The sequence below is a fragment of the Salminus brasiliensis genome, chromosome 9, assembly GCF_030463535.1.
Source record: "Salminus brasiliensis chromosome 9, fSalBra1.hap2, whole genome shotgun sequence".
In the NCBI taxonomy this organism is placed as follows: domain Eukaryota; kingdom Metazoa; phylum Chordata; class Actinopteri; order Characiformes; family Bryconidae; genus Salminus; species Salminus brasiliensis.
The window spans coordinates 22311131-22324047 of NC_132886.1; positions in this window are offsets into that span (position 1 = coordinate 22311131).

Sequence of the window (12917 nt, forward strand, 5' to 3'; positions counted from 1 at the left end):
GCATGCGCAGTAGAAGACTGACGTCACGGCATCGAATGAGATAAAGTTTGTTTAAAAAATTATTTTCGTTGTTTCCGATGATGAAAAGACAATCTGGGAGGTCGACTTAGTTATATGTGTTTTATAGAACTAGTCCACGTAGGCAGGTGGAAGAAACCCTGATTTTTCAGCTTCACCAGGATCGAGAGAAAAAGTAATCTCACAGAGTATTTAAGGGCTCGTTTTGAAGGTTTGTTTGTGCTTGGTCAGTTCTTTCGAAAATTGCACTTCTGCGCTGTGTCTTCTCGCTAAACTTCCAGATAATACTCCCACTGTTCGCCTCTAACCACTTCCAACCGTCTCTTCTCTGTCTTTTATTTGGCTTCTTAATAAAAGCTTAAATTCTTCTCAAAACATTCTCTTAACCATTTTGGCTGAAGCGTTCTAAAATTACATGCAGTTGAAAGCTTCTCTTTCTTCTCTGCTGAATCCCAAATGATCAAATGATCAAATCTTTTATGGAGACCTGTGCTGCTCAAGGTCCTTGACTGCAACCGCTAATGCCTGATATGGTGATATGTCCCTCGTAGCTCTATGGCACTACCACTAACCATTATTATTTTTTCTTCCACTTTTTAAATATTTCAGAGCTCATATATGAAATTTTTCCCCTTAAAACAGTGTTTAAAATTCAGCATATGCTGATTTATAATGGTCTGGTGGTAACTGTCCCGTATAGAATTGTTGGAAATACCGTTTGATTGGTCTGCGCATGCTTGCGTCGGAATGCCAATCAGCCCCTCCGTGAGCATGCGCAGTAGAAGACTGACGTCACGGCATCGAATAAGATAAAGTTTGTTAAAAAAATTATTTTCGTTGTTTCGGATGATGAAAAGACAATATGGGAGGTCGACTTAGTTATATGTGTTTTATAGAACTAGTCCACGTAGGCAGGTGGAAGAAACCCTGATTTTTCAGCTTCACCAGGATCGAGAGAAAAAGTCATCTCACATAGTATTTAAGGGCTCGTTTTGAATGCCTGTTTGTGATTGGTCAGTTCTTTCGAAAATTGCAGTTCTGCGCTGTGTCTTGTCGCTAAACTTCCAGATAATACTCCCACTGTTCGCCTCTAACCACTTCCAACCGTTTCTTCTCTGCCTTTTATTTGGCTTCTTAATAAAAGCTTAAATTCTTCTCAAAACATTCTCTTAACCTTTTTTGCTCAAGCGTTCTAAAATTACATGCAGTTGGAAGCTTCTCTTTCTTCCCTGCTGAAGCCCAAATGATCAAATTGTCAAATCTTTTGTGGAGACCTTTGCTGCTCAAGGTCCTTGACTGCAACCGCTAATGTCTGTTATGGTGATATGTCCCTCGTAGCTCTATGGCATGACCACTAACCATTATTATTTTTTCTTCCACTTTTTAAATAATTCAGAGCTCATATATGACATTTTTCCCCTCAAAACAGTGTTTAAAACTCAGCATATGCTGATTTATAATGTTCTGGTGGTAACTGTCCCGTATAGAATTGTTGGAAATACCGTTTGACTGGTCTGCGCATGCTTGCGTCGGAATGCCAATCACCCCCTTCGTGAGCATGCGCAGTAGAAGATTGACGTCACGGTATCGAATGAGATGAAGTTTGTTTAAAAAATTATTTTCGTTGTTTCCGATGATGAAAAGATAATCTGGGAGGTCGACTTAGGTATATGTGTTTTATAGAACTAGTCCACGTAGGCAGGTGGAAGAAACCCTGATTTTTCAGCTTCACCAGGATCGAGAGAAAAAGTCATCTCACAGAGTATTTAATGGCTCGATTTGACTGCCTGTTTGTGATTGGTCAGTTCTTTCGAAAATTGCAGTTCTGCGCTGTGTTTCCTCGCTAAACTTACAGATAATACTCCCACTGTTCGCCTCTAACCACTTCCAACCGTCTCTTCTCTGCCTTTTATTTGGCTTCTTAAGAAAAGCTTAAATTCTTCTCAAAACATTCTCTTAACCTTTTTTGCTCAAGCGTTCTAAAATTAAATGCAGTTGGAAGCTTCTCTTTCTTCTCTGCTGAAGCCCAAATGATCAAATTGGCAAATCTTTTGTGAAGACCTGTGCTTCTCAAGGTCCTTGACTGCAACCGCTAATGCCTGATATGGTGATATGTCCCTCGTAGCTCTATGGCATTACCACTAACCATTATTATTTTTTCTTCCACTTTTTAAATATTTCAGAGCTCATATATGAAATTTTTCCCCTTAAAACAGTGTTTAAAATTCAGCATATGCTGATTTATAATGGTCTGGTGGTAACTGTCCCGTATAGAATTGTTGGAAATACCGTTTGATTGGTCTGCGCATGCTTGCGTCGGAATGCCAATCAGCCCCTCCGCGAGCATGCGCAATAGAAGACTGACGTCACGGTATCGAACGAGATGAAGTTTGTTAAAAAAATTATTTTCGTTGTTTCGGATGATGACAAGACAATATGGGAGGTCGACTTAGTTACATGTGTTTTATAGAACTAGTCCACGTAGGCAGGTGGAAGAAACCCTGATTTTTCAGCTTCACCAGGATCGAGAGAAAAAGTCATCTCACAGAGTATTTAAGGGCTCGTTTTGAATGCCTGTTTGTGGTTGGTCAGTTCTTTCGAAAATTGCAGTTCTGCGCTGTGTCTTGTCGCTAAACTTCCAGATAATACTCCCACTGTTCGCCTCTAACCACTTCCAACCGTTTCTTCTCTGCCTTTTATTTGGCTTCTTAATAAAAGCTTAAATTCTTCTCAAAACATTCTCTTAACCTTTTTTGCTCAAGCGTTCTAAAATTACATGCAGTTGGAAGCTTCTCTTTCTTCCCTGCTGAAGCCCAAATGATCAAATTGGCAAATCTTTTGTGGAGACCTTTGCTGCTCAAGGTCCTTGACTGCAACCGCTAATGTCTGTTATGGTGATATGTCCCTCGTAGCTCTATGGCATGACCACTAACCATTAATATTTTTTCTTCCACTTTTTAAATAATTTAGAGCTCATATATGACATTTTCCCCCTCAAAACAGTGTTTAAAACTCAGCATATGTTTTAAGGGGAAATACCTTAAAACATCAGATTTTTCTTCCACTTTTTAAATATTTCAGAGCTCATATATGAAATTTTTCCCCTTAAAACAGTGTTTAAAATTCAGCATATGCTGATTTATAATGGTCTGGTGATATCTATCCCGTATAGAAATGTTGGACATACCGTTTGACTGGTCTGCGCATGCTTGCGTCGGAATGCCAATCAGCCCCTCCGCGAGCATGCGCAATAGAAGACTGACGTCACGGTATCGAACGAGATGAAGTTTGTTTAAAAAATTATTTTCGTTGTTTCGGATGATGAAAAGACAATCTGGGAGGTCGACTTAGTTATATGTGTTTTATAGAACTAGTCCACGTAGGCAGGTGGAAGAAACCCTGATTTTTCAGCTTCACCAGGATCGAGAGAAAAAGTAATCTCACAGAGTATTTAAGGTCTCGTTTTGAAGGTTTGTTTGTGCTTGGTCAGTTCTTTCGAAAATTGCAGTTCTGCGCTGTGTCTCTTCGCTAAACTTACAGATAATGCTTCCACTGTTCGCCTCTAACCACTTCCAACCGTCTCTTCTCTGCCTTTTATTTGGCTTCTTAAGAAAAGCTTAAATTCTTCTCAAAACATTCTCTTAACCTTTTTTGCTCAAGCGTTTCAAAATTAAATGCAATTGGAAGCTTCTCTTTCTTCTCTGCTGAAGCCCAAATGATCAAATTGGCAAATCTTTTGTGGAGACCTGTGCTGCTCAAGGTCTTTGACTGCAACCGCTAATGTCTGTTATGGTGATATGTCCCTCGTAGCTCTATGGCATGACCACTAACCATTGTTATTTTTTCTTCCACTTTTTAAATAATTCAGAGCTCATATATGAAATTTTTCCCCTTAAAACAGTGTTTAAAACTCAGCATATGCTGATTTATAATGTTCTGGTGGTAACTGTCCCGTATAGAATTGTTGGAAATACCGTTTGACTGGTCTGCGCATGCTTGCGTCGGAATGCCAATCAGCCCCTCCGTGAGCATGCGCAGTAGAAGACTGACGTCACGGTATCGAATGAGATGAAGTTTGTTTAAAAAATTATTTTCGTTGTTTCGGATGATGAAAAGACAATATGGGAGGTCGACTTAGTTACATGTGTTTTATAGAACTAGTCCACGTAGGCAGGTGGAAGAAACCCTGATTTTTCAGCTTCACCAGGATCGAGAGAAAAAGTCATCTCACAGAGTATTTAAGGGCTCGTTTTGAATGCCTGTTTGTGATTGGTTAGTTCTTTCGAAAATTGCAGTTCTGCGCTGTGTTTCCTCGCTAAACTTACAGATAATACTCCCACTGTTCGCCTCTAACCACTTCCAACCGTCTCTTCTCTGCCTTTTATTTGGCTTCTTAAGAAAAGCTTAAATTCTTCTCAAAACATTCTCTTAACCTTTTTTGCTCAAGCGTTCTAAAATTAAATGCAGTTGGAAGCTTCTCTTTCTTCTCTGCTGAAGCCCAAATGATCAAATTGGCAAATCTTTTGTGAAGACCTGTGCTTCTCAAGGTCCTTGACTGCAACCTGCCTGATATGGTGATATGTCCCTCGTAGCTCTATGGCACTACCACTAACAATTATTATTTTTTCTTCCACTTTTTAAATATTTCAGAGCTCATATATGAAATTTTTCCCCTTAAAACAGTGTTTAAAATTCAGCATATGCTGATTTATAATGGTCTGGTGGTAACTGTCCCGTATAGAATTGTTGGAAATACCGTTTGACTGGTCTGCGCATGCTTGCGTCGGAATGCCAATCAGCCCCTCCGTGAGCATGCGCAGTAGAAGACTGACGTCACGGCATCGAATGAGATAAAGTTTGTTAAAAAAATTATTTTCGTTGTTTCGGATGATGAAAAGACAATATGGGAGGTCGACTTAGTTATATGTGTTTTATAGAACTAGTCCACGTAGGCAGGTGGAAGAAACCCTGATTTTTCAGCTTCACCAGGATCGAGAGAAAAAGTCATCTCACAGAGTATTTAAGGGCTCGTTTTGAATGCCTGTTTGTGATTGGTCAGTTCTTTCGAAAATTGCAGTTCTGCGCTGTGTCTTGTCGCTAAACTTCCAGATAATACTCCCACTGTTCGCCTCTAACCACTTCCAACCGTTTCTTCTCTGCCTTTTATTTGGCTTCTTAATAAAAGCTTAAATTCTTCTCAAAACATTCTCTTAACCTTTTTTGCTCAAGCGTTCTAAAATTACATGCAGTTGGAAGCTTCTCTTTCTTCCCTGCTGAAGCCCAAATGATCAAATTGGCAAATCTTTTGTGGAGACCTTTGCTGCTCAAGGTCCTTGACTGCAACCGCTAATGTCTGTTATGGTGATATGTCCCTCGTAGCTCTATGGCATGACCACTAACCATTATTATTTTTTCTTCCACTTTTTAAATAATTCAGAGCTCATATATGACATTTTTCCCCTCAAAACAGTGTTTAAAACTCAGCATATGCTGATTTATAATGGTCTGGTCGGAACTGTCCCGTATAAAATTGTTGGAAATACCGTTTGACTTGTCTGCGCATGCTTGCGTCGGAATGCCAATCAGCCCCTCCGTGAGCATGCGCAGTAGAAGATTGACGTCACGGTATCGAATGAGATGAAGTTTGTTTAAAAAATTATTTTCGTTGTTTCCGATGATGAAAAGATAATCTGGGAGGTCGACTTAGGTATATGTGTTTTATAGAACTAGTCCACGTAGGCAGGTGGAAGAAACCCTGATTTTTCAGCTTCACCAGGATCGAGAGAAAAAGTCATCTCACAGAGTATTTAATGGCTCGATTTGACTGCCTGTTTGTGATTGGTCAGTTCTTTCGAAAATTGCAGTTCTGCGCTGTGACACCTTGCTAAACTTACAGATAATACTCCCACTGTTCGCCTCTAACCACTTCCAACCGTCTCTTCTCTGCCTTTTTTTTTGCTTCTTAAGAAAAGCTTAAATTCTTCTCAAAACATTCTCTTAACCTTTTTTGCTCAAGCGTTTCAAAATTAAATGCAATTGGAAGCTTCTCTTTCTTCTCTGCTGAAGCCCAAATGATCAAATTGGCAAATCTTTTGTGGAGACCTGTGCTGCTCAAGGTCTTTGACTGCAACCGCTAATGTCTGTTATGGTGATATGTCCCTCGTAGCTCTATGGCATGACCACTAACCATTGTTATTTTTTCTTCCACTTTTTAAATAATTCAGAGCTCATATATGAAATTTTTCCCCTTAAAACAGTGTTTAAAACTCAGCATATGCTGATTTATAATGTTCTGGTGGTAACTGTCCCGTATAGAATTGTTGGAAATACCGTTTGACTGGTCTGCGCATGCTTGCGTCGGAATGCCAATCAGCCCCTCCGTGAGCATGCGCAGTAGAAGACTGACGTCACGGTATCGAATGAGATGAAGTTTGTTTAAAAAATTATTTTCGTTGTTTCGGATGATGAAAAGACAATATGGGAGGTCGACTTAGTTACATGTGTTTTATAGAACTAGTCCACGTAGGCAGGTGGAAGAAACCCTGATTTTTCAGCTTCACCAGGATCGAGAGAAAAAGTCATCTCACAGAGTATTTAAGGGCTCGTTTTGAATGCCTGTTTGTGATTGGTTAGTTCTTTCGAAAATTGCAGTTCTGCGCTGTGTTTCCTCGCTAAACTTACAGATAATACTCCCACTGTTCGCCTCTAACCACTTCCAACCGTCTCTTCTCTGCCTTTTATTTGGCTTCTTAAGAAAAGCTTAAATTCTTCTCAAAACATTCTCTTAACCTTTTTTTGCTCAAGCGTTCTAAAATTACATGCAGTTGGAAGCTTCTCTTTCTTCTCTGCTGAAGCCCAAATGATCAAATTGGCAAATCTTTTGTGGAGACCTGTGCTGCTCAAGGTCCTTGACTGCAACCGGTAATGTCTGTTATGGTGATATGTCCCTCGTAGCTCTATGGCATGACCAATAACCATTATTATTTTTTCTTCCACTTTTTAAATAATTCAGGGCTCATATATGACATGTTTTCCCCTTAAAACAGTGTTTAAACCTAAGCATATGCTGATTTATAATGGTCTGGTGATAACTATCCCGTATAGAAATGTTGGAAATACCGTTTGACTGGTCTGCGCATGCTTGCGTCGGAATGCCAATCAGCCCCTCCGCGAGCATGCGCAATAGAAGACTGACGTCACGGTATCGAATGAGATGAAGTTTGTTTAAAAAATTATTTTCGTTGTTTCGGATGATGAAAAGACAATCTGGGAGGTCGACTTAGTTATATGTGTTTTATAGAACTAGTCCACGTAGGCAGGTGGAAGAAACCCTGATTTTTCAGCTTCACCAGGATCGAGAGAAAAACTCATCTCACAGAGTATTTAAGGGCTCGTTTTGAATGCCTGTTTGTGATTGGTTAGTTCTTTCGAAAATTGCAGTTCTGCGCTGTGTTTCCTCGCTAAACTTACAGATAATACTCCCACTGTTCGCCTCTAACCACTTCCAACCGTCTCTTCTCTGCCTTTTATTTGGCTTCTTAAGAAAAGCTTAAATTCTTCTCAAAACATTCTCTTAACCTTTTTTGCTCAAGCGTTCTAAAATTAAATGCAGTTGGAAGCTTCTCTTTCTTCTCTGCTGAAGCCCAAATGATCAAATTGGCAAATCTTTTGTGAAGACCTGTGCTTCTCAAGGTCCTTGACTGCAACCGCTAATGCCTGATATGGTGATATGTCCCTCGTAGCTCTATGGCACTACCACTAACCATTATTATTTTTTCTTCCACTTTTTAAATATTTCAGAGCTCATATATGAAATTGTTCCCCTTAAAACAGTGTTTAAAATTCAGCATATGCTGATTTATAATGGTCTGGTGGTAACTGTCCCGTATAGAATTGTTGGAAATACCGTTTGACTGGTCTGCGCATGCTTGCGTCGGAATGCCAATCAGCCCCTCCGTGAGCATGCGCAGTAGAAGACTGACGTCACGGCATCGAATGAGATAAAGTTTGTTAAAAAAATTATTTTCGTTGTTTCGGATGATGAAAAGACAATATGGGAGGTCGACTTAGTTATATGTGTTTTATAGAACTAGTCCACGTAGGCAGGTGGAAGAAACCCTGATTTTTCAGCTTCACCAGGATCGAGAGAAAAAGTCATCTCACAGAGTATTTAAGGGCTCGTTTTGAATGCCTGTTTGTGATTGGTCAGTTCTTTCGAAAATTGCAGTTCTGCGCTGTGTCTTGTCGCTAAACTTCCAGATAATACTCCCACTGTTCGCCTCTAACCACTTCCAACCGTTTCTTCTCTGCCTCTTATTTGGCTTCTTAATAAAAGCTTAAATTCTTCTCAAAACATTCTCTTAACCTTTTTTGCTCAAGCGTTCTAAAATTACATGCAGTTGGAAGCTTCTCTTTCTTCCCTGCTGAAGCCCAAATGATCAAATTGGCAAATCTTTTGTGGAGACCTTTGCTGCTCAAGGTCCTTGACTGCAACCGCTAATGTCTGTTATGGTGATATGTCCCTCGTAGCTCTATGGCATGACCACTAACCATTATTATTTTTTCTTCCACTTTTTAAATAATTCAGAGCTCATATATGACATTTTTCCCCTCAAAACAGTGTTTAAAACTCAGCATATGCTGATTTATAATGGTCTGGTCGGAACTGTCCCGTATAAAATTGTTGGAAATACCGTTTGACTTGTCTGCGCATGCTTGCGTCGGAATGCCAATCAGCCCCTCCGTGAGCATGCGCAGTAGAAGATTGACGTCTCGGTATCGAATGAGATGAAGTTTGTTTAAAAAATTATTTTCGTTGTTTCCGATGATGAAAAGATAATCTGGGAGGTCGACTTAGGTATATGTGTTTTATAGAACTAGTCCACGTAGGCAGGTGGAAGAAACCCTGATTTTTCAGCTTCACCAGGATCGAGAGAAAAAGTCATCTCACAGAGTATTTAATGGCTCGATTTGACTGCCTGTTTGTGATTGGTCAGTTCTTTCGAAAATTGCAGTTCTGCGCTGTGACTCCTTGCTAAACTTACAGATAATACTCCCACTGTTCGCCTCTAACCACTTCCAACCGTCTCCTCTCTGCCTTTTATTTGGCTTCTTAATAAAAGCTTAAATTCTTCTCAAAACATTCTCTTAACCTTTTTTGCTCAAGCGTTTCAAAATTAAATGCAATTGGAAGCTTCTCTTTCTTCTCTGCTGAAGCCCAAATGATCAAATTGGCAAATCTTTTGTGGAGACCTGTGCTGCTCAAGGTCTTTGACTGCAACCGCTAATGTCTGTTATGGTGATATGTCCCTCGTAGCTCTATGGCATGACCACTAACCATTGTTATTTTTTTTCCACTTTTTAAATAATTCAGAGCTCATATATGACATTTTTTCACCTTAAAACAGTGTTTAAACCTCAGCATATACTGATTTATAATGGTCTGGTGATAACTATCCCGTATAGAAATGTTGGAAATACCGTTTGACTGGTCTGCGCATGCTTGCTTCGGAATGCCAATCAGCCCCTCCGCGAGCATGCGCAGTAGAAGACTGACGTCACGGCGTCGAATGAGATAAAGTTTGTTTAAAAAATTATTTTCGTTGTTTCCGATGATGAAAAGACAATCTGGGAAGTCGACTTAGTTATATGTGTTTTATATAACTAGTCCACGTAGGCAGGTGGAAGAAACCCTGATTTTTCAGCTTTACCAGGATCGAGAGAAAAAGTCATCTCACAGAGTATTTAAGGGCTCGTTTTGAATGCCTGTTTGTGATTGGTTAGTTCTTTCGAAAATTGCAGTTCTGCGCTGTGTTTCCTCGCTAAACTTACAGATAATACTCCCACTGTTCGCCTCTAACCACTTCCAACCGTCTCTTCTCTGCCTTTTATTTGGCTTCTTAAGAAAAGCTTAAATTCTTCTCAAAACATTCTCTTAACCTTTTTTGCTCAAGCGTTCTAAAATTAAATGCAGTTGGAAGCTTCTCTTTCTTCTCTGCTGAAGCCCAAATGATCAAATTGGCAAATCTTTTGTGAAGACCTGTGCTTCTCAAGGTCCTTGACTGCAACCGCTAATGCCTGATATGGTGATATGTCCCTCGTAGCTCTATGGCACTACCACTAACCATTATTATTTTTTCTTCCACTTTTTAAATATTTCAGAGCTCATATATGAAATTTTTCCCCTTAAAACAGTGTTTAAAATTCAGCATATGCTGATTTATAATGTTCTGGTGGTAACTGTCCCGTATAGAATTGTTGGAAATACCGTTTGACTGGTCTGCGCATGCTTGCGTCGGAATGCCAATCAGCCCCTCCGTGAGCATGCGCAGTAGAAGACTGACGTCACGGCATCGAATGAGATAAAGTTTGTTAAAAAAATTATTTTCGTTGTTTCGGATGATGAAAAGACAATATGGGAGGTCGACTTAGTTATATGTGTTTTATAGAACTAGTCCACGTAGGCAGGTGGAAGAAACCCTGATTTTTCAGCTTCACCAGGATCGAGAGAAAAAGTCATCTCACAGAGTATTTAAGGGCTCGTTTTGAATGCCTGTTTGTGATTGGTCAGTTCTTTCGAAAATTGCAGTTCTGCGCTGTGTCTTGTCTCTAAACTTCCAGATAATACTCCCACTGTTCGCCTCTAACCACTTCCAACCGTTTCTTCTCTGCCTTTTATTTGGCTTCTTAATAAAAGCTTAAATTCTTCTCAAAACATTCTCTTAACCTTTTTTGCTCAAGCGTTCTAAAATTACATGCAGTTGGAAGCTTCTCTTTCTTCCCTGCTGAAGCCCAAATGATCAAATTGGCAAATCTTTTGTGGAGACCTGTGCTGCTCAAGGTCCTTGACTGCAAAAGCTAATGTCTGTTATGGTGATATGTCCCTCTTAGCTCTATGGCATGACCACTAACCATTATTATTTTTTCTTCCACTTTTTAAATAATTCAGAGCTCATATATGACATGTTTTCCCCTTAAAACAGTGTTTAAAACTCAGCATATGCTGATTTATAATGGTCTGGTCGGAACTGTCCCGTATAGAATTGTTGGAAATACCGTTTGACTGGTCTGCGCATGCTTGCGTCGGAATGCCAATCACCCCCTTCGTGAGCATGCGCAGTAGAAGACTGACGTCACGGTATCGAATGAGATGAAGTTTGTTTAAAAAATTATTTTCGTTGTTTCCGATGATGAAAAGATAATCTGGGAGGTCGACTTAGGTATATGTGTTTTATAGAACTAGTCCACGTAGGCAGGTGGAAGAAACCCTGATTTTTCAGCTTCACCAGGATCGAGAGAAAAAGTCATCTCACAGAGTATTTAATGGCTCGATTTGACTGCCTGTTTGTGATTGGTCAGTTCTTTCGAAAATTGCAGTTCTGCGCTGTGACTCCTTGCTAAATTTACAGATAATACTCCCACTGTTCGCCTCTAACCACTTCCAACCGTCTCCTCTCTGCCTTTTATTTGGCTTCTTAATAAAAGCTTAAATTCTTCTCAAAACATTCTCTTAACCTTTTTTGCTCAAGCGTTCTAAAATTACATGCAGTTGGAAGCTTCTCTTTCTTCCCTGCTGAAGCCCAAATGATCAAATTGTCAAATCTTTTGTGGAGACCTTTGCTGCTCAAGGTCTTTGACTGCAACCGCTAATGTCTGTTATGGTGATATGTCCCTCGTAGCTCTATGGCATGACCACTAACCATTGTTATTTTTTCTTCCACTTTTTAAATAATTCAGAGCTCATATATGACATTTTTTCACCATAAAACAGTGTTTAAACCTCAGCATATGCTGATTTATAATGGTCTGGTGATAACTATCCCGTATAGAAATGTTGGAAATACCGTTTGACTGGTCTGCGCATGCTTGCTTCGGAATGCCAATCAGCCCTCCACGAGCATGCGCAGTAGAAGACTGACGTCACGGCATCGAATGAGATAAAGTTTGTTTAAAAAATTATTTTCGTTGTTTCCGATGATGAAAAGACAATCTGGGAAGTCGACTTAGTTATATGTGTTTTATAGAACTAGTCCACGTAGGCAGGTGGAAGAAACCCTGATTTTTCAGCTTCACCAGGATCGAGAGAAAAAGTAATCTCACAGAGTATTTAAGGGCTCGTTTTGAAGGTTTGTTTGTGCTTGGTCAGTTCTTTCGAAAATTGCAGTTCTGCGCTGTGTCACTTCGCTAAACTTACAGATAATGCTTCCACTGTTCGCCTCTAACCGCTTCCAACCGTCTCTTCTCTGCCTTTTATTTGGCTTCTTAAGAAAAGCTTAAATTCTTCTCAAAACATTCTCTTAACCTTTTTTGCTCAAGCGTTTCAAAATTAAATGCAATTGGAAGCTTCTCTTTCTTCTCTGCTGAAGCCCAAATGATCAAATTGGCAAATCTTTTGTGGAGACCTGTGCTGCTCAAGGTCTTTGACTGCAACCGCTAATGTCTGTTATGGTGATATGTCCCTCGTAGCTCTATGGCATGACCACTAACCATTGTTATTTTTTCTTCCACTTTTTAAATAATTCAGAGCTCATATATGAAATTTTTCCCCTTAAAACAGTGTTTAAAACTCAGCATATGCTGATTTATAATGTTCTGGTGGTAACTGTCCCGTATAGAATTGTTGGAAATACCGTTTGACTGGTCTGCGCATGCTTGCGTCGGAATGCCAATCAGCCCCTCCGTGAGCATGCGCAGTAGAAGACTGACGTCACGGTATCGAATGAGATGAAGTTTGTTTAAAAAATTATTTTCGTTGTTTCGGATGATGAAAAGACAATATGGGAGGTCGACTTAGTTACATGTGTTTTATAGAACTAGTCCACGTAGGCAGGTGGAAGAAACCCTGATTTTTCAGCTTCACCAGGATCGAGAGAAAAAGTCATCTCACAGAGTATTTAAGG